A 20,994-nucleotide genomic window follows, 5' to 3' on the forward strand; every position below is an offset into this window, starting at 1 on the left:
TGACATGGAAATAAGTAAAGACAGTGGCTAGGAGAATCTGTGACTCTAGCATAAGGCAAAGGATTGGTCCATTCAAATTCTGTAATAAAAGCTTAGTATGTATGGTCTAATGACCTGTGGAAATCAGATATAAGGTCGACATTGATAATAATTTTCCAAGAAGGATATGGGGAGAATTCTTAATAATTCCAGAGGTTTAAATAGCAATAACCCACAAAATGCAGTTAATTGTCTATCTCATTCAGTATAAATACTGGAAGGAGCATTAAAGGTTATCACATGAACAATCAGAAAAGCAAAGTGATGTGCCCACAATGCCACTTTCATGGATGATTATTTTTTAAGCACCCATTTTCATTTTAGCTAAGATAATTCCATTAGTTATGGAGACCATCCACATGCAGGAAGTGAATCCAGTACTGTGCTGGAGACAATGGGTACCAGCAGGTGAGAGGCTATTTATTTTAAGCATCTCTTCCCAAACTCTGTATTCAGTGATGTTGACTTGGGAGCTTGAAATCGGTAACGGCAGGAGTATTTATATCATGGAAATCGTCAAATGCTACAAATCCCTCCTTCCCTTCCTCCCCTCTCCAGAGCCTGTTGTTATTAAACATCTACCAGCACAGCAGAGTGAAACAGACCCTACTCATTAGAAACCAAATAGAGCAAAGGCCAAAATCAATCACACCTTTGCTTTCACTTCAGCAGGTTCTCTCCCACTTCTTGCTCATCAGGGATCCTCTAGATCTGGAACTTTCCACAGAGAAGAAAAATATTCATTTCATTTAATAAACATTCACTGAATACATGTACCTTGTAGTAAGCTGGGTGTAGGGCTGCATGACAAGGAAAGACCATTTCCCTACTGTCATAAGCAGACCCGGGACTTGAGGGCCCTTGGTTGGTAAAGACCAAGGAAAGAAAACTGAGGTTTGATGGACAAGTGTTCAGGGGATCAGAAATATTTATTAGATCTATGCAAAAGATAAGCTGCCCTTAGAAACAGAAAAAGAAATCAGGGGCCTTAAAAAAATTTTTTTTTTGCCAAGGAGTCCAATTTGATTCTGAAATCTGATCCATCTGTTGCTTCAATATGATTCCATATATTTTTAGTTGCTAATAATTTAGACACACTGAGATACTGAAAGTATCCCTCAAAGTCCAGCTGCCACATACCTACCTTTCTGAGTTTCTTTATTGTCACCATAGATCTCCCACTTCTGTTTCACGCTGAAGTCTGAGGTCACTGAGGGCTTCCTCAGCTTTGCATTTTTCCTGAAAGAAAAAAAAAAAGAAAGATTTTGTTCACTTAAGTAGGTTCTTCAAAGTCCTGTGGGTGAGAAACATTTTGTGTCAAAAAGGCTGATCCCAAGTCTCCTACAGAGATGGTGAGAAGGGATAAGGGAAGTAACCAAACTTTAGATGCCCAGCACATCCATAACAGAAACCTACAAGAGTGAAAGAATTGAGGAATCTCGCAACCTACGTATACACATCACCTGGGGTGACACCTCTATGACCACTACTCAATTGTGATAGAGGGCTGTAACACATCAATTAACTAGCTAATTAGTTACTGCTGTGTTTAATTAAAAGCTACTGGCACAGCCAAGGGCCCCAGTTCTTGCCTGAATCCTATCATGTCATCAGGACTCAGGAAGTCCTGGTGGGTTTACTGTTTTTCCAAGAGCTTACACCTTATCTACATTCAAATCACATCACCTGCAAATTTCTATGCAAGTGCTGCCCCTTAGGCTGGTATTTCTCATATGTGTCACCCCTGGTGCAGAGAATGGCAGAAGGGCACCCCAGGAGGTCAGGGGCTGAAGCTTTCATGAGTCCAGATACCTTGGAATGTTTTTCTCTTAACACATTATGGAAATTTATATCCTATGTTCAGTATTCAAATAAAGTTTTAAGTTTATAACTACTGGAATTGAGTGTAACAAGGCCTAAATAAATGGAGAATATACCAGGTTTGTTCATTATTTATTATTATTAAGATGCCAATTCTTCCCCAATTGATCTTTAGATGCAATTGAAGTCTAAGCAAACCCCCAGCAGGGGACTTCCCTGGTGGTCCAGTGGGTAGGACTCCAAGCTCCCAATGCAGGGGGCCCAGGTTCGATCCCTGGCCAGGGAACTAGATTCCACATGCATGCTGCAACTAAGACCTGGCACAGCCTAAATAAATAAATAATAAATAAATAAATATTAAAAAAAAAAACCCAGCAGGTTTTGTTTTCTAGTTTTGGGGGTTGTTGTTTTTGGGTTTTTTTTTAGAAACTGACAACGTGATTCTATGGAAATTCTATGGAAATTAGAGGACTTAAAATAGCCAGGACGACTTTGAGAAATAAAAAACTTGAAGAATTAATACTACCTGATTTTAAGACTGATCATAAAGCAATGGTCATCAAGACAATGTAACACTGGCATAAAGATAGACAACTCAATCAATGTAACAGAGCAGAGAGCTCAGAAATAAACCCAACACGAATACAGAAGACTGATTTTGGACAAAGTGCAAAAGCAATCCAGCAGGGATAGTCTTTTCAACAAATGGGCTGAAACAATTAGATATGCACGTGCAAAAAAATGAACTTTGATCCATACCTTGCAAAATGGATCCTAAATGTGAAACCTAAAACAAAAAAACTTATAGAAGAAACATAGGAGAAAATCTTTGCAAACTTGGGGTAGGCAAAGATTTCTTAAACACCAAAAGCATGATCTGTGAAAGAAAAAATTGACAAATTGGACTTCATCAAAATAAAACATTTCTACTCTTCAAAGACACTGTCAAATTAGTTCCGCTCATTTTATTCACAAGAAAATTCTGGTTTGGAGAACCATTTCTATGGCCACTCTACTCTCCTATCTCATTTCCTTCAAACCTCCCATCTTCTAAACACTCTTAGGTGCTCACTGTCCTCAAATATTTTTCACAGCACCTAACACATAATACATAAATTTTCAACAGAGGAGACAAATATGTTTTCTTGGTTGACTTCACATCATCCCATCCCTTAACTTTTTTTTTTCAATTTTTGAGACTGAAGAATTGGGAAATAGCTTTATCCCTCCCTAGTCAAAGTATATTTTAATATCAGTCTCTGATCAAAAGCAAAACTCTTTGCATTTCCTATCTAGAAATCAAACACTGCACATCAGTCAAGGCTCTCCCAAAAGTCACCTGTTCCATGAGGCCTGCCTGCCTGCCCTGACTGATTCAACCACAAGAAATCCCTTCCCCTGCCACATTTTATCTGAAGCTCTGTGTACTGAGTTTTCTGTGGATGTTTATCTTCGCAGTTACCCTATCAGTCTCCATACCCCCTGCAGCACCCAGAGATCTGACTGGCAACAGATCCTGCATTAATGAATAAATGAGGTCGGAGCCCAGGGAAGAAGGACACAGTGGGAGGTGAAGTGAAGAAGGCAGTGTTTTTTTTTTTTTGTTTTTTTTTTTGCGGTATGCGGGCCTCTCACTGTTGTGGCCTCTCCCGTTGCGGAGCACAGGCTCCAGACGCGCAGGCTCAGCGGCCATGGCTCACGGGCCCAGCCTCTCCGCGGCATGTGGGATCCTCCCGGACCGGGGCACGAACCCGCGTCCCCTGCATCGGCAGGCGGACCCCCAACCACTGCGCCACCAGGGAAGCCCCAAGGCAGTGTTTTGTACTGGATCTGAGGCAGGTGAAGGACTCTGCCGCTGGGAGGGTAAAGAACACAGTGGTGAGGAAGGAGCAGGGGACCCTTGCCGGGCACAGGGTCAGGAAGGAGACAAACGATGGGAAATCTGATTGACAAGCTGAAAAGGGTCAATCCCCTTCTGAACACAGTGAGAAAGGAGAGATTCTAGAAAGCACAACAGATTGCATCTGAAATCTACAGGCAAGAGCATACGCTCCACTTCCACCTGCTGGTTGCCTTCTCCTTCCTTTATTTTTCCTTCTTCTCCTTTTACATTGTTTCGAATGGGGGAGGTGCCCAATGTTTCCTATATAACGTACACTAAGAAAGCTGAAAAGACTCAAAAATTATCAGCTGGAGAAACTGTCTGTCCTGCAGGGATCTGTAACTAATATTTCTGATATGCAGAGATCCCTTCATTTTCTTCCACCTCAGATTTGTGTTTTTATGGGTCGAGGTTACTGAAATTGGAACTCTGGCTGAATGGCTAAAACAATGTTGTGAATCCTAAATATATTTCAATAACAAACTAGGATGCATTTTTAATAAAAGAATATTTATGTTTAAGTTTATAAGCATTATTATATGTATGTAAGTCCCCACAAATCAAGTCACATGATTATGTAGATGAAAACGCACTTAAAATCCTGCATAACATAGATTACCCACCACCAGCTTCTACAGAAGGTGAGGACTTGCTTGTCTTTCTACATCTCCCAATGACTTCTTAATGTACTATAGAACCATGAGTACCAGTAAAGAGCTCATTTCCTCTCCTAAAATTAGCATATTCTGGGATATAAGTGCATTCTATCTGTTCACTCAGCAGCAAGTGGATTTCTTGAATTCATATTTAATATATATTGAACACCTACTACTAACTATTGAATGATTGGTATTTAGCTATATTATTATTGATATTGTGGAAGAATAACTGTTGGGTGCATAAGCTATAGCCGAATTTTCTTCAACAGTTAAATCTTGACCTTACACTTGAGTATATATGATACTGGCAAGAAAATCTGTTGGAGATTGTGTACAACCTGCTCTGACCTTCTTAAAAGTCTTTCTCAAAGGTTACAAGAGTTTGCTCCGAAAAATCATGTAATTAAATGAGAATTTCTTTTCTATGATGTCTTTGAACTATCTTAAAACTATCTGTACACGTGTAGAGTTTGTTTAGTTACTATACAAAAAACATATCACAAAAAGAAGTCTTTAATCTACTTTTAATTTAAAAATCATTGATTTTTACCTACCTACCCTGCTACCTAACCTTCAAACACAAAGATAAACCAATCATCGTTTTCCAGTCTCTCTGTTTTATGCAGATAGACCAAAAAATATCAAACTAAAGCAAAATTATAGAGATTTTCTTACAAATTTTCTTCAACACATTTCCCCTTTAAAACAAAATGTTGTTGACATCTTCAATTTCAACATTTCAACAGTTAAAACCCTTTGAGACATCATCTCATTCAGTGATGCCTGGGGTGTATTTTCCACAAGGCAGAAGTTTCCTAAGATACTCTCCACTTCATTGCTTCCCCAGAAACCTGCAGAAAATTTTAATTACTTTTTCATTTGATTTTCTAAAGAATCGAAGGGTGATTTTCTGGAATGTGATTTTAAAAAGAAGGTAGCGGGGCTTCCCTGGTGGCACAGTGGTTGAGAGTCCACCTGCCGATGCAGGGGACACGGGTTCGTGCCCCGGTCCGGGAGGATCCCACATGCCGCAGAGCGGCTGGGCCCGTGAGCCATGGCTGCTAGGCCTGCACGTCCGGAGCCTGTGCTCCGCAACGGGAGAGGCCGCAGCAGTGAGAGGCCCGCGTACTGCAAAAAAAAAAAAAAAGAAGGTAGCCAAAAATCCTATTAAAATATTTTTCACACTATACTAGGATCATTTGCCCTGAAAACGAGTCCACTTTTGTGCTCCCAGAGCTACAGCCGCTAAAAGAGCAAACAACCTTCAGATCTGCAAACACTATGTCCTGAAGGAATCTGACCTCAACCCCTCAGGAGATCCAAGAAAAGAAAAGTCAGTCTTTGGGACTTCCCTGGTTGCGCAGTGGTTAAGACTCCATGCTTCCAACGCAGAGGGCCCAGGTTTGATCCCTGGTCAGGGAACTAGATCCCATATGCATGCCGCAACTAAGAGTTTGCATGCCACAACCAAGACCCTGTGCAACCAAATTCATAAATTAATTAATTAATAACAAAAAAAGTCAGTCTTCTCTTAATTGAGTCACCACTTAACTCACTGGTTCATCAGATAAGGAAAAAGCAATTTCAGTCAGCTGTGTATTTACATTTATCTCAATTTACATTTTTCATCCCCAAACTTCACTGGTTTCCAGTTCTGGTTCCCTGAGGTATGAGCTACCCTCTCTCACCTGTGTGGATAACATCCCCTTTGGGCAGTACAACTGGCTTAAAAGCTACTAAACAAAACAGAAATAAATGCTGAATGGTTTCTTTAAATGCAAGTGGTACTAAAGAAGGAGCCATAATAAAGTTATTACAATAATCTGCTTGAGTGGACAAGGAGAACCCACAAAGCAGTAGTATATGTTTACCTCCATATACAGTTTTTGTAGCATTTTTCCAAGACAAAAAAAAAGAGCATTAAAGATAATCTCAATGACCAATGATTGGGCTGGGGGCCCAAGACACAGGTGCAAGCCCACACCTTGCTTATGGCTTCATATCAGCATAAGACTATGCCCACTTCTGGCTAGATGCCTACTTCTCACATGTATTCATAATATTATAAATCCATGTTTTGTGTTTACCTTTCTAAATGACATAATTTCTACAAAGATAATTTAGAACTACAGTGTCTGCTTTGGGGAATGTTCAAAATGAACAAAAGGGGGAAAGGGGTTAAAATATACATAAAAACAGAAAAGGAATAAAACTGCAAAAAATACCAATTTCAAAATGATGGCAGCACTCCAGTCATCTGAAACTCACATATCTGGCACCATGAAGAATCCAAAAGAAGATTGAAAGTCAGGAAAGGATGAACAGCACCTTGTGAGACACCCCTCCTTGGCACAGGACTACATTCAAGGGGGTTTAAAACTCAATTCTAGTATATCTGATCATTTTGCTTTCTGAGTCTTCAGCAAACGAAGGTACTCAGGAAGGAAGCAAGGAAGAACCAACAATAGTAAATTGTAACCTGGCAGCCAGACAGCAAAAACAGAAAATGCACACAGGAACTCAAAAAGCCAGGCTGAACTACCATCCCCCAAATCCTGAGGATATCACTATACTACAGTCCAGGATGAAACTCGGCTTCATAATGATGACCCTGAGTTAGCAAGGAAAGCTGAAGGTATTTTGCAAACAGTTATTAAAAGCAAGGCATTGGGTGACTCCATATGCTTACCAAAAGACATGTGACAGACTGCCCATGGCGGCACTCTACGCGACAGCCACAAAGTAGAAAGTACCCAAATGGCCATTAACAGTAAAACAGATAAATGAATTGTGATATCTTCACACAGTGAATACTCTACAGCAGTGGAAATGACAGATCTACAACAACAAGCTCACAAGCATAATGGTGAGTGCAAGAAGCCAAACCCATGTATAGTAAGGAAAAGAACAGGCAAGAGATCATGCCTGGGGGTCAGGGAGGGGCTGTAGGAATTGGTTGGAAGGGAGCATGGGAGCTTCTAAGGAACATGCTGTTTCCTGATCTGGATGCTGAATATGCGAGCATTCCATCTGGAAAGATTCAGCAAGTTGTACACCAAGCTCTGTGCCCTTTTCTGTATGTGTATTTGTCTCTGAAGAACACATTCACAAAATATTACACAATATACTTGATGAAATATAAATTTCTTATCTTCGTGGTAAATCCAATCATCAACACTTCACAGTTCAGATTTCAAGTAACCAGAGGCAACCCCAGGCAAAATTTGAAGCACATGATGTTTATCTTTCCTCCCTCAGTTCCACATTATCTTTCTGGGGCTTTTCTATCTTTTGAAAAGCAACTCCCCCCGACCAAGCGTGGTCACACACCACACCCTCCCCGTTTCTCATTTCCTCAGCAGAGTTTAATACACACACAAATCTCCCAGGGATCCCGTTAAAATGCAGATGCCTCAGTAGGTCTGTGGTGGGACCTAGAGCCTGCATTTCTAGAAAAACTCCCAGGTGTGGCCAATGCTGCTTGACTGAGGCCTTGAGCTGCAGAGCCTGAAAAAAGACGTGATTTAAAACCAGTGCCTGCCAAGCTCCTGGGTGCTGAGGAATGCCTCATCCCGGGAATATGAGCATGGAAGTTTTAGGACCCATATCTGGTGGAACATTCTTGGCTTCCCAATGCCTCTCAAATTGCATCCCTATTAGCTCTACCAACTCAGGGACAAAAACTAGTAGTTGGGGACAGTAAAGTAAAAACCTGCTCCTACTCTAGGGAGTTTTGCTCTGTTTCTCATTAAAACTTCACCTTTGGACTTGTTAGCATAGTGCCTTTCCCATAGCACTTACAGGAGGGAGGGCGCGAGGGAGAAGAAGGGAAAGAAAGAAAGGAAGTGAGCAAGCAAGTAGTTAGTTTGCCTGGGAAAGTGCAGCAAGTAAAGTGCTGGTGTGACTTGCCAGATGGCTGAGAGGCTGCTTAAATCCAAGATGTCTCTTCCATGAGGGGCTCAGTTTGCAGTTACGAATATTTTCATGAAGAGTGAGGTTGTAGGGTGAGAATGGAGGGGTAGACACCAGGGTGAGTAAGCCTTCTTCTCCCAGGGCATCTCAGAGCCATGAACACAGATAGGGCAAGCCTTTTCCTGGCAGATAGAAAAATGTTAATAACTTTAAAGCCTCCCCAGAAACTTGGTATGTGGTTTTGAAGTGTTTAGGAATTTGGAAGGGGTACAAGGGGAATATAACATATGTATAGGGATTTTTCCCAGATTCAAATAAATATTTGAAAATTTTCTGGTGTGTATTTTATAAGATGGAAGCAATAAAAAAAAAGAAAGAAATGCTCTCTGATCTTTCCAAAACATTCCCGTAACATAGGGAATCTCGAAAACAGAGTATATGTAAAACATTTTATTTAATAGCTGCAATGGTTAATTTTATGTGTCAACTTGGCTAGGCTGCAGTGCTTACGTATTCGGTTGTACGTGTCTGGACGGTGCTGTGAAGGTCTTTTGTACGTGAGATTAATAAAGCAGATTACCCTCCATAATGTGGGCAGGCCTCTTCCAGTGAGTTGAAGACCTTTAAATGAAAACTTATCATCCCCAAGAAAGAGGGAATTTTGCCAGCCCACTGCCTTCCCGAGTCTCCAGCCTACCCACCCAGCCTGCAGATTTCAGACTTGCTAGCCTCCACACTTGTGTGAGCTAATTCCTTAAAATAAATCCGCCCCCAGCCCCCGCCTCTATACACTCACACACACACTCACACACACACACACACACACACACACACACACTCACATCTTACTGGTTCTGTTTCTCTGGAGAACCCCAACTAACATAATGGGTTATGTCATTGTACTTTCATTGGAGTTAATCACATAAACAAATACACCAGCTTCACAGTGAATAAATGTTAGCACTGCTTAAAAGAGTTGAGTAAGATTATTCAGCTTACTTGGTTGAATAAGTTGAACTCAAGAAGAACTGAATTCTTATTCAGCTGCTGAATGAGAACTTTAATTTTAAATATCATTCAGCAGAATAGGTCACTTTTTAAGGGCCCAAATGCTCACATAATATAACATTTTAATTCTCACAGGGCTCATTAGGATTGTAACAGCCTGTCTAGTAGATCAGAGGACTTCTGTGGACAGATTTTATTAGTCCAAAGACAGCTTATTCACTGTAATCTTTTAGGACAGAGGCAATACATTATCTTTATAGACCAATATAAAACCTCCAGATCTGTACACATGGAATCAATCTAACGCTCATTTCTGGCTCAGTGCCTTCCTTTAGCCTCCCATGAATTTGTACTCAAGACTAGGACTGCTCAGACAGAGTGCATGTTCCTAGAGCCTCAATTAGCTCGTCCCCTCGGTCGGTAGGTGAGAGATGCAGCAGTGGAAGCTGCATTTCCCAGCATGTCAGTGCTCTGTGCCCAAGTAACAGCCACCAAACGCAAGCCTATTACCGCCACTGAAGGCAGCCAGCTGCAAGTGAACCCAGTGCTAGGCACAGTGCCCACTCCCCGGGGACTTCCTGCTGGCACAGACATTCCACATGCTTTGTGTTTGTTCATTTTGTCCTTGTTCCCGTAACTTGGTAGCCACAACCCATATACCTCCATCCATCAAGTTACCTTCACCGTAAAAAATAAATAAATAAACTGCAAAATCCTATATTTTCACTGTTTAAAACATCTACAGTTTATCCTGGACTGATTTTCTGGACTGCTGCATGTCTCTATTAAGAACGTAACGTGGGTTTTTTTTATTGGGCTAATATCTTATTAGGATTGTTACTGTTTTTGAGTATTCTGGCTGCAAAGCTGTACAGATATGGAGAGGTCGGCCCCATTCCTACTTTTGTTTTTATATGTCTTGTGTGTGTTTGCAGAATATTAGTTTTTTCTGGAATGCACATACTACGTTAGAGCAGAAATGCATGCGCTATTATTCATTCATTAACATCCCCAAGCTACTCATATCTGCCAGACTGAAGTACAGGCTATGCCAACAGATCCCCAAGGAGGAAAAGAAAAAGTATTTGCATCACCAACACTAACACTAGTTTACAGCATGTCGGTCAGAAAACATGACATACAAATGTCCTAAAACACGGATTTTCTAAGCAAATGTCAGTTGACTCCTCAGAAATTCTTCTGCCTCAGCCAGAGCAGACTGTAACTCTGCTCTATAGGAGAAAGAATTACAGCGTGACTGTGTCACATCAGGGGATGAACTGTGCGGCCACCACACCTAAGAAGATGGGCAACAAGCCAGCACATGCTGCCTCAACACCCCTGACCCTCCACCTCGGAACCAGGCAGCCACAGGTGGCTCACAGCAGGGGAGACTTTCACCACTGCATTCAGGTTTCAAAATGAATAACTCACTTGCACTTTTTTGTTTTCTAGCCAGACATTAAAACAAACAAACAAACAAAAACACTCTAGGTCAGAGATACCATTATGACAAAATGGCCACTTGAGCATGCTCCATAACTGTGTAGTTGTAAATGATCACAAGTGGGTATCATGGCTGAACATTCCCCAGAATGTCCCCCCAAAATTTTTAAAAATTGAAATTAAAAAAAATGAAATTGAAGAGAGTGGTTGCCATCAGTGTGGGGCGGTGGCAGGGGGTGGGGATGGAGCTCTCAGAATCTCTTTATCTGGAGTGTTTCTGCCTGGTCACCTGAAAAGGACAGGTATGAGGACATTTAAGGGGAAACTATTTTTTTTTTTTTTTTTTGCTTTACGTGGGCCTCTCACTGTTGTGGCCTCTCCCGTCGTGGAGCACAGGCTCCAGACACGCAGGCTCAGCGGCCATGGCTCACGGGCCCAGCCACTCCGCAGCATGTGGGATCCTCCCGAACCGGGGCACGAACCCGTGTCTCCTGCATCGGCAGGCGGACTCTCAACCACTGCGCCACCAGGGAAGCCCAAGGGGAAACTCTTGATGGAGCCTGTATTTGGGGCTGACAAAAATTACAAGACACAGAGCTTTTGTAGCTATCCAAATTTCTTATCTCTATAAAAAAGAAATTTGATATTTCCATAGTTTTTCTTTTCTTGTGGTTAAGAAACATATAACGTGAAACCTACCTTCTTGACAAACTTGTAAGTGTGCAGTACTGTCACCTACATGCACACTGTTGCAGAGCAGATCTCTAGAGCTTGTTCATGTTGAACGACTGAAACTCTCTAACCCACGGAACAGCCAGCGACTCTTCATTTCCCAATCCCCCAACCCCTGCCAACCACCATTCTACTTTCTAAGAGTTGGCTATTTTGATACCTCATGGAAGTGGAATTATACATTATTGGTCCTTCTGTGACTGGTTTATTTTACTTAGCATAATGTCCTCAAGGTTCACCCATGCTGTCACATACTGCAGAAGTTCCTTCTTTTTTTTAAAGCTGAGTGATATTCCACTGTATGTATACACCCCATTTTCTTTATTCATTCATCTGTCAATGGACACTTCAGCTGTTTCCAACTCTTAGCTATTGTGAATAGTGTTGCAATGATCATGGGAGTGCAGATATCTCTTCAAGATCCTGATTTCAATCCTTTTGGATATACATGCAGAAGTGGGATTGCTGGATCATATGGTAGTTCTATTTTCAATTTTTTGGAGGAACCTGCATACTATTTTCCATAGTGGCTGCACCACTTTACATTCCCACCAACAGTGTACAGGTTCCCAATTTCTCCACATTCTAACTAGCACTTATTACCTTCTCTGTTTTTAATAACAGCCGTCATAACAGGTATGAGGCAATATTTCACTGTGGTTTTGATCTGCATTCCTCTGATGATTAGTGATGTTGAGCATCTTTTCATCTCCTCAAAAATTTTTTTGCCTGAAGGACAAAATATTCCAGCAATGAAAGGAAACACCATTGTGGTACCAGAAAATATGACCTCTCATCACTAAATTCCCTTATTTTTGATCAGAAATCATTCCATTCCAATTGATTTTTTACCTGTCTTAAAACTGTGACAGACAAGTACTTCCAGCTTCAAATGAAGAGAAGGAAAGACATCAGGGGAAGAGGTGTTCTGGATATCTCAGTGCTTTCAGAGCTCAGCCCTCCTCCCCCAAGGACACACCTATCAGGGCAGCATAACCTGGAGGTAGAAAATATTGTACAGCACCACCTGTTGAGCCTGAACAAGGTAACTCTGAAATGACAAGAATATCTAAGAGCAAAAAAGAGAGTAAAGATAGACTAGCTTTGGGTCAAAATATATCCCACAAACTTGAAAGGGGAAGAAGTAACATGATTAAAGGTCTAAGGGCACCATGGAACCACATGTTCACAGACCTTCAAAGCAGGATCACAACTGACACTTGAATTTACCAGGGCATATTCACAGGTAGGAAACAGGGGTTGCAAACTGGAAATGGTATCTTTCCCACCTCACGGAGTATGCAAAATTAGAAATTTCTACTTAAAAGCCGGATGTTTCACCATCCTTTATAAGCTGGCATTGCCGGCAGCACTGGGCCTACATCCTGCCTGTCAGCATCTGTCAGTCCCCCCAGCAGATAAAGCAGAGGCTGCTACTGGGCCCCAACTCCATTCTATCGGGTCAGTGTTACCTGCCTGGCCGCGGAGGCCTCTGAGTTTGTGAGCCCCTCTCCATGACATCAGTCACAGCCCACGGGATGGTGAAGATGGGAACCTGAAGATAATCTGACCAGGACCTAGAATCTCTCTTGTTGAAACTGTATCATCACCACACAAGATAAGTGGAGATAACGTCTCTACTGAAGAGAGAAAAAAACTGCCTGAATTTAGTAGGTGTGCTTGATTTCCGACCCCCAGTGAGACCTGGGCCCAGACCATCCACCTCATGATTCTTCCCATTCATTACACTCACTGGTGCCTCTGGAGAGAGAGCAGCTGGCCAAGAAACTTTGATTTTTGACTGGATATGATTTTTAAGCACCCATTTCCTAGCACAGTCCCAGGCACATGTGGATACAAAAAAAAATCTTTTTTAAATGAAGTAATTAAAATGAATGACATAGGAAAAAAGCAAGAAGAGTTTCTTCTGTGGGCAAATGACAAACATGATCCTTAAGACTGGGACCAATTTAAGATGAACTTCTTCCACAATATTTTTGCCCTCAATTTAAATGATGGACAAGATCAATAAGCAATGAAAAATGGAGAAACTAATGTTTTCAATCTTTTATAGTTCTTGAGGAGTTCAAGTCCCTTTAGAACAGTATTTCTCACACTTGACTAACATGTAGACCTTATTAAAGAAAATACCTCCTATGGATTGCAGAGTTGACGTAAATATTGTCTGTATCATGTTACGAACTATGAACAAACATAAACAGATATAAACTAATTATAATTATAGTTCCAAAACATTAATGTGCCCAACACACGTTTGAAAATCAATGGAATGATAATTAACAACATTCATTTAATCCAACAAGGGATGCACTTCCACTGAAACTACATCCCAACAGCTAATGTCAGTAGGCACTGGCAGCTTGTGTGCTGCACTTTTGAGTTACATTTACAAGATCAAAACCCCATTCCCCATCACTTTTCCATTGAGAACACAAGAGACTCCAACACTCTATGTTGTCAATCAGTTTCATTTTACACGGACACATCACTTACACTAAGCCCACTGCTGTGCCTTCCTCATCAGCCCATGACAAGTGGTGCTGTGGGTGCCACATAACCAGTCTGAAACAAAGAGGCAGGTTTTGAAATGCTGTAGCCAAATCTGTCATGCAAGGGTCATCCAGGTGATTGCAAATGTGCTCCAAATAATTTGTTTTATATTATCATATAATGATAACATAAAATGAAAACAAAAATGTTAAGTCTTCTAAGACTCCCAAGCATACAAGACCCAAAGGGCCCCTGATAGGAGAAACATACTTTTTTTTTTTTTTTTTGAGAAACATTCTTGACATGAAATGTCCATAGTCCGAGGATGTGACCAGAGGTATTTTTCCATTTATTATACTGCATCCCAGGTCCTTCAGGTGTTAGAAACTCCTAGGTTTTTTTTTTTTTTTTTTTTTTTTTGCGGTACGCGGGCCTCTCACTGTTGTGGCCTCTCCTGTTGCGGAGCACAGGCTCCGGACGCGGAGGCCCAGCAGCCATGGCTCACGGGCCCAGCCGCTCCACGGCACGTGGGATCCTCCCGGACCGGGGCACGAAGCCGTGTCCCCTGCATTGGCAGGCGGACTCTCAACCACCGCGCCACCAGGGAAGCCCTACTCCTAGGTATTTTAAAAGGTGAAACAATAAGCTTCTTGAAGGTCAGGGTCACTCTAGTGCCTGGGACACTGGCAGGCACATGAACACTGAGGGAATTAAAGAAACATGTCTGAGCTACTGCATCTATATATCTTTATAAGACATACAAACGAAGGCCTTAAGGTTTAAAATTCACTTTCCTCTTTTTATAATTACTCTGACAAAAGCAATTATAATTTGGAAGACCCCAAACACTTACCAGTTGAAGCAATGAAACTGTTTTTCTTGTTTGTTTGTTTTTTAAATTTTTGGCCAGGCCGTGTGGCATGTCGGATCTTAGTTCCCCAACCAGGAATCGAACCCTGCCCCCTGCATTGGAAGCACGGAGTCTTAACCACTGGACCACCAGGGAAGTCCCATGAAACTTTTTTTGAAGAACTAATTTCAATGAAATCATATGTGTCATACCACCATTACAACTTTCCTCTGGGAAATAGTGTTTACTTCCCATTTTACAACATGGTATGAGACTAATAGTCAGATAGGAGAAGCCTGAGTACCATGATAAATAATCTCTTCCCATTTCTTCCTTCCAACAATATACCGCAGTCAGGCCCTACCTAAGCTTTACCAAGCTACACATGAAGCAAGAAGGTATATTGTATATACCCTCTTAGGAGAAGAAAGCAGACATCTGAATCACTACAGCATCCTAACCTTTCCCATCATCTAAAAGCTCTCTCCGCCGTCAGCCTCTAAGCTTCCATTCACAGCACATTAGCCTGTTTCAACTACTTCCATTTTACAAATGAAATAAGATCATGTAACCTGGGAAGAAACTGAGAAACAAGTAAAGATGTTTACATGCTCAAAGTGACAGGAGTAGTATAACTGTGAATTTGAACAGTGATTCAGGATAGGAGTAAACGAAAACTTCAGGTTAAAAGACAAGCCAGAGAAGAGTCTGCGCTCTTAGAGCATAGTCTTCCAATGATACCTCATTTTCAGCCTTTCTCTTTTTTTTTTTTTTTTTGCGGTACGCGGGCCTCTCACTGCAGTGGCCTCTCCCGTTGCGGAGCACAGGCTCCGGACGCGCAGGCTCAGCGGCCATGGCTCACGGGCCCAGCCGCTCCACGGCATGTGGGATCTTCCCGGACCGGGGCACAAACCCGTGTCCCCTGCATCGGCAGGCGGACTCTCAACCACTGCGCCACCAGGGAAGCCCCTAAGCCTTTCTCTTTTTGTCCACACCATAAGGCAGAGTAAACAAGCTCTCATCAAAATCTGACAGCAGGGCTTCCCTGGTGGCGCAGTGGTTGAGAGTCCGCCTGCCGATGCAGGGGACACGGGTTCGTGCCCCGATCCCGGAAGATCCCACATGCTGCGGAGCGGCTGGGCCCGCGAGCCATGGCCGCGGAGCCTGTGCGTCCGGAGCCTGTGCTCTGCAACGGGAGAGGCCACAGCAGTGAGAGGCCCGTGTACAGCAAAAAAAAAAAAAAAAAAAAAAAAAAAAAAAAAATCTGACAGCAAAGCTCGTAACAAACAGTGAGATCTGAGGGTCAGAGCAGGCCACTGTCCCAATGGCCAACACTGGTAGTCCTCTAAGGATGGGAAAGCCAGAATACCTTTCTGGGGCCAGGAGGTCAAAAAGAAATTACTATCTTGAGATGAAACTCAAATATCAGAACCAGAAGGGGTCACCACCAGCAAGCAGAGCTCAGAAAAACTAAGCCACACACAGATTCCTGCCAGGCCCAGGCACAAGGTTTGGAAGGTTCAAGGTAGGCTGTGGTTTTCACAGACAGGTAGGCTTCTCCCACTCAGCAGTAATGACACACATAATTGTGACAGAGGATATATTGAAGGGAAAAAACAAAAAGCAACAAGCCAGCAACAATTAGAAAATAAAGATATACAGAGAGAGATACAGATAAAGATATAGATAGATAGATGGATAGATCTTTATGCATCTGTCTCTATATATCTCCAGCTCTGAATGCATAAAAGGCAGAGAATCTCTGGAAAGCCTGTGGCTAGCACACTGATAGGCCCCAAAGCCAGTGCCAAAGGAAAGCATTACACACAGTCAAAAACACTCGGTGGAGCAGTGGTTAAGAATCCGCCTGCCAATGCAGGGAACAGGGGTTCAAGCCCTGGTCCGGGAAGATCCCACATGCCACGGAGCAGCACAACTACTGAGCCTGCGCTCTAGAGCCCACGAGCCACAACTACTGAGCCCGCGTGCCACAGCTACTGAGCCTGTGCTCTAGAGCCTGTGCTCCGCAACAACAGAAGCCACAACGAGAAGCCACCACAAGGAGAAGCCCGTGCATCACAACGAAGATTAGCTCCCTCTTGCCACAACTAGAGAAAGCCCGAGTGCAGCAACGAAGATGCAATGCAGTCAAAATAAATAAATAAAAATAAATACATTTTTTAAATAAATAAATAAATACTGTATTTAAAAAAAAAAAAAAACACTCTTCCAGGACCAAGGCTCAACCCACCATCATGCCTCAAGGCTGAAACAAATCTTTATCTCCTTGGAGAGCACAAGATATTACTGGCCATATGAGTTAAAAAAATATATTTATCTTCAAACACTACAAACACAGTCCAAAGCACCCAGATGCTCACATTTGGAAGATACTCAAGAGCTGAGATCAACCAGAGAAGAGCTGATTTAACTCTCGCATCTCAAGCTGCCTCGGGGCCATTCTCATTGAGTGGGAAGAGAAGGGAAACTGAGGCACTATCTAATCAATCAGTCAGTGTCTCTCCATCCGTCTGCTCGTCTTCTGCCCCCTCTCACCCTGTCCCTCTCCCTCTGTGTCTCCAGATCACTCTCTGTGTTTATTTCTCTCTTTGCGTCCACCTCTCCTCTCTTCCGTTCTAATCTTGCAAAGCACCACATCATGTAGGTAAAGTGGGTTTATGAAGCAACTGCACTATTACAAAAGAAGATGATCAGAGGGAAAAGCCCTAAAGTGGAACCCAAGAAAGGGAAATGTAAAGGAAACGCTGACCAATGCTGAAACCATGCCTCTGTGTACTTGTAGCTATGTGTTTTAAAAAATCTAGTGAAGTGGGATTGGTGTTCAACTGTTGCTCTTTTCCTCTCTATTTTAGCCATCATCTTTATAGTTGTACAGACATGCTGAAGTAAACCATTTTGACAACCCATATACAGGTCACACATGGGTAGTTTTGGTTCCTTCTCCATTAAATTTCTTGCTTCTAAATTATTCAACAAAAGAGTCCTCTTCAACACTGTGTGTGTAGAAAAGGTGCAAATCACATGAAACAGCTGACAGCATGGGTCCAATTTTGGCACCTGAACGAATCCCACCCTAGCCCTGTCTGGCAGGTCACCAATCACACTAATCCCTGCTACACTAGATGCACCCACCCTGGGTCTGTCCCTGGTCTGGTTATTGTGGCACAACCAGTGCCCATGCACAAACCCATTGTGGTTCCAGTGCCAGCTGGACCCTTGTGTTTCTGTTTCTAAGAATGTGGGGTTCTAAGTTAATTTATCAACGTGAATCAGTCCACAAATGACACTCGCTATCACTACAAATGGAACTGAGAAAACTCTGAAAAACTTCAGCTCTGATTAGAGGAGAGAGATGAATTCCTGTTATGCCCTTGCCTCAGTCAAATGCTCAACGTGTGCGTGCACATACATTTCTCCATCAATTTCTCCATCAATCAGAGATAAGAAAGTCTACGACCCTGTTTAATTCTGAAAATCAAACAAATGAGCTTGTAAAGTAGTAGGCATCAATGAATATTTGTGTGCAGCAATATAAATGCACAACAATGTCTTGTTTTCTATGTAGTAGCAGGAAAACAGGGAGTACAAAAACTGCTATAGCGAAAGCCAAACTGTCTAACAGCCTGGGTCACGGCTCAGGTGCATCCAGGAGGCCTGGAGTACAAGGTGCCGTAATCAAGTCGTTGAGAAGTGGGAGCGCTCCTAAATCAGTGTCTGGGAAGATTCTCCGGACGCTGCGGATTTCACTTTGGCCTGTATAACTAACAAAGTGCCCTTTGCAGGGCTCAGATATGAGCAAGTAAAACTTTCTCCCCAAACTCTGACTCTGAACGCATTCCCTTTCCTTAACGCTAGGGCATCTCGTCTTGGGGAAGTTAAAGCGAGTCGGTGAATGGAGAAAAAGGAACTCAGAGAGAGACTAGGCGGGCTGCACACTCCGCAGTGTAAGAAGGAGAGATGGCAGCGCCCCTGGGAGGACAGGAAACACCACCACCACCTCCCGCCCTCCAAACTACACACGCACCTGGGGATGAACTTGGCCTCGTCCCAGAGTCGTGCCTGGAAGTCCTGCCAAGCCTAGCCAGGGCTCGCCGCGTCCCAGGAGGCGGCCAGAGCTGCCGCCGCGTCCTTGTCGCCCTCGTCCTCCTCGCTGTCCCCGGGGTCGGACCCCGCCTGATTCTTGCAGCCCTCAGCCAAGGCGCCGTCCCCCGCGGCCGGCCCAGCGGAAACCGAGAGCAAACTCCTGGAAGGTGAGGCGCAGTCGCGGTCGGCTTCCAGCCTCCGGAGCCGGCCTCGGCGTCGGCCGAGAGCACGCGCAGCTCCGCCCACAGCGTGCTGAACTTCTTGCGCTCCAGCTGCCCTGAGCGGTTCGCAGGCGACGAAGACGGATCGCAGCCCGGTCAGCTCCTCCAGGTCCCCGTCCGCCTCCGTCCCGCCTGGTGGGGCCAACCGAAAGGGCTCCGCGGCGCGACGGGGCACGCAGTCCGCCCCGGCTGTGGCGACAGCGGGGAGTCCGGAGCCACCTGCTGCCCCCGGGAGCCGCGGCAAGTTCGGCGACTTGGGCTGGTTTGGCCACTGGCGGGAACCTCCGGGCGGGGCGAGGCGCCTGGGTGGGTCGTAATGGCGCGCTCCGACGCGGCTTCGCGTTCTGCCAGCCCTGGAGCGATGCCAGCGCGCCCCTGACCCCGCGCAAAAATGCCCGCCCGCGACTGAGACCCCGGCGCGGCCGCACGCGCCATCCCGGCGGGGCCTGGCTCTGCCCAGCCTGGGAGAAGGAGCGCCCAGCTCCGGTTCCCACGCCTCCGGAATCCCGGCTGTGCTTCCCGTGCAGAGCTCTGGAGCCTGGGTTTGGGGCTCTTGGAGTTGGGGGGCCCGGCCGGAGCTGGGAGTGAGGCAGTAGGCTCTTCGGCGTAAACAGTGTTTACTCGGGTCTATCAAGAGCTGGCAGGAGCTTAGGGAGCTAACTGGACAGAAAGGGGAAAGGAAAGTAGGGGTAGGATTCCAAATTGGTTAACGTTATGTGTATTTTATTCTTTTCCGATTCCGGAAAATTGGTAAACTTCTGTATATACAAGATTTACCAGAAGACCCCCATTCTCTGATTTTACTGGCTTTCTTTAATGCATGTCCGTCCAACATTAAGATCCAACTAGTTAATGCACATTAGGAATCACATAGATCTTCCAGATCCTCAAATCCAAATAATTTTTCACAGTTCTTGTCTCCAAAACCTGAGAAAATTAATAACCAAAATCCTTGACAGGCAGCAATATTTAAACAAGGACTGAGGTAGCTTTTAAACAAATCTTATGGAAATTATATGTGCAGATGTATGTTACCCTTTGATCTTAATTTCAACAGTACTGTTGTTTCCTTAATACTGGCTGCTTAATGGGTATAAGATCTTTAAAATTCATCCATTTTTATCCTTTTTTTAAAAAAAACTCATCTTATTTTCAAGAGACCCTCACTTTGTCCTATGACTTATGTATATGTTCCCTTTGGTGATTCTCAAAGCTTGTGAAAATGCATTTGGGTTATTTTTACTTTAACATCAGTTCCCTCCACTTTTTAGACTTATTTATTTCCATTTCTTTTAGTAATGACTCTGTATTCCATTTATTCTCATTCTGAATCCTCTCTATTGCTTCTTACTTTGTTTTCAGTGTCATAAAAATAGAGGATTTGACTGACACATTTCTTCAAGCTGATGTTCTTAAACAGAAAGCTAAATGCTAAACATCCGAAGAACTGTTTCTTCTTGAATAGTACAATAAATAAGGTCAACACTCACAGGATCCGTCAAGCTGTAAATGCCACTGATATTCGCCATCTGTAAATTTAACTAGTAAATTATGAGAGGCATTCTATTAATAAGCCCTGGTCTTAGCAATCTAATTGCTAAGTGAATATAGTTCTGTACAAGTAGATAACTAATACATTGGAATGAATTTTATTATTAGTGCAAAAAAAATTGTTATTGATTTTGGGTTTATGTGCTTTCCTGTTTATTCTAAAGACTGATTTTTCCATATAAAGTAAAAAGTGGCCTCGGTAATCCCACTTATTACCTCGGTAATGCCTTTAAAGCTTTTCAGATATACTTATTAAAC

At 43.2% G+C, this 20,994-nt stretch overlaps 1 pseudogene across 1 annotated transcript in view; it reads right to left on the reverse strand.

Annotated features, from left to right (window-relative positions):
• LOC307054781 (ras and EF-hand domain-containing protein-like) overlaps positions 1-20,714 on the reverse strand; it is a 50,484-nt pseudogene extending 29,770 nt beyond the window's left edge. The window contains exons 1-3 of the transcript in view: positions 20,654-20,714; positions 18,906-19,845; positions 1,184-1,278 (exon numbers count right to left, since the gene is read on the reverse strand). The product of the transcript in view is annotated as a ras and EF-hand domain-containing protein-like (transcript). The remainder of the gene's footprint in view (positions 1-1,183; positions 1,279-18,905; positions 19,846-20,653) is intronic.
• Between the last annotated feature and the right edge of the window lie 280 nt (positions 20,715-20,994).

The sequence above is a fragment of the Hyperoodon ampullatus genome (assembly GCF_949752795.1).
Source record: "Hyperoodon ampullatus genome assembly, chromosome: 6".
NCBI lineage: Eukaryota > Metazoa > Chordata > Mammalia > Artiodactyla > Ziphiidae > Hyperoodon > Hyperoodon ampullatus.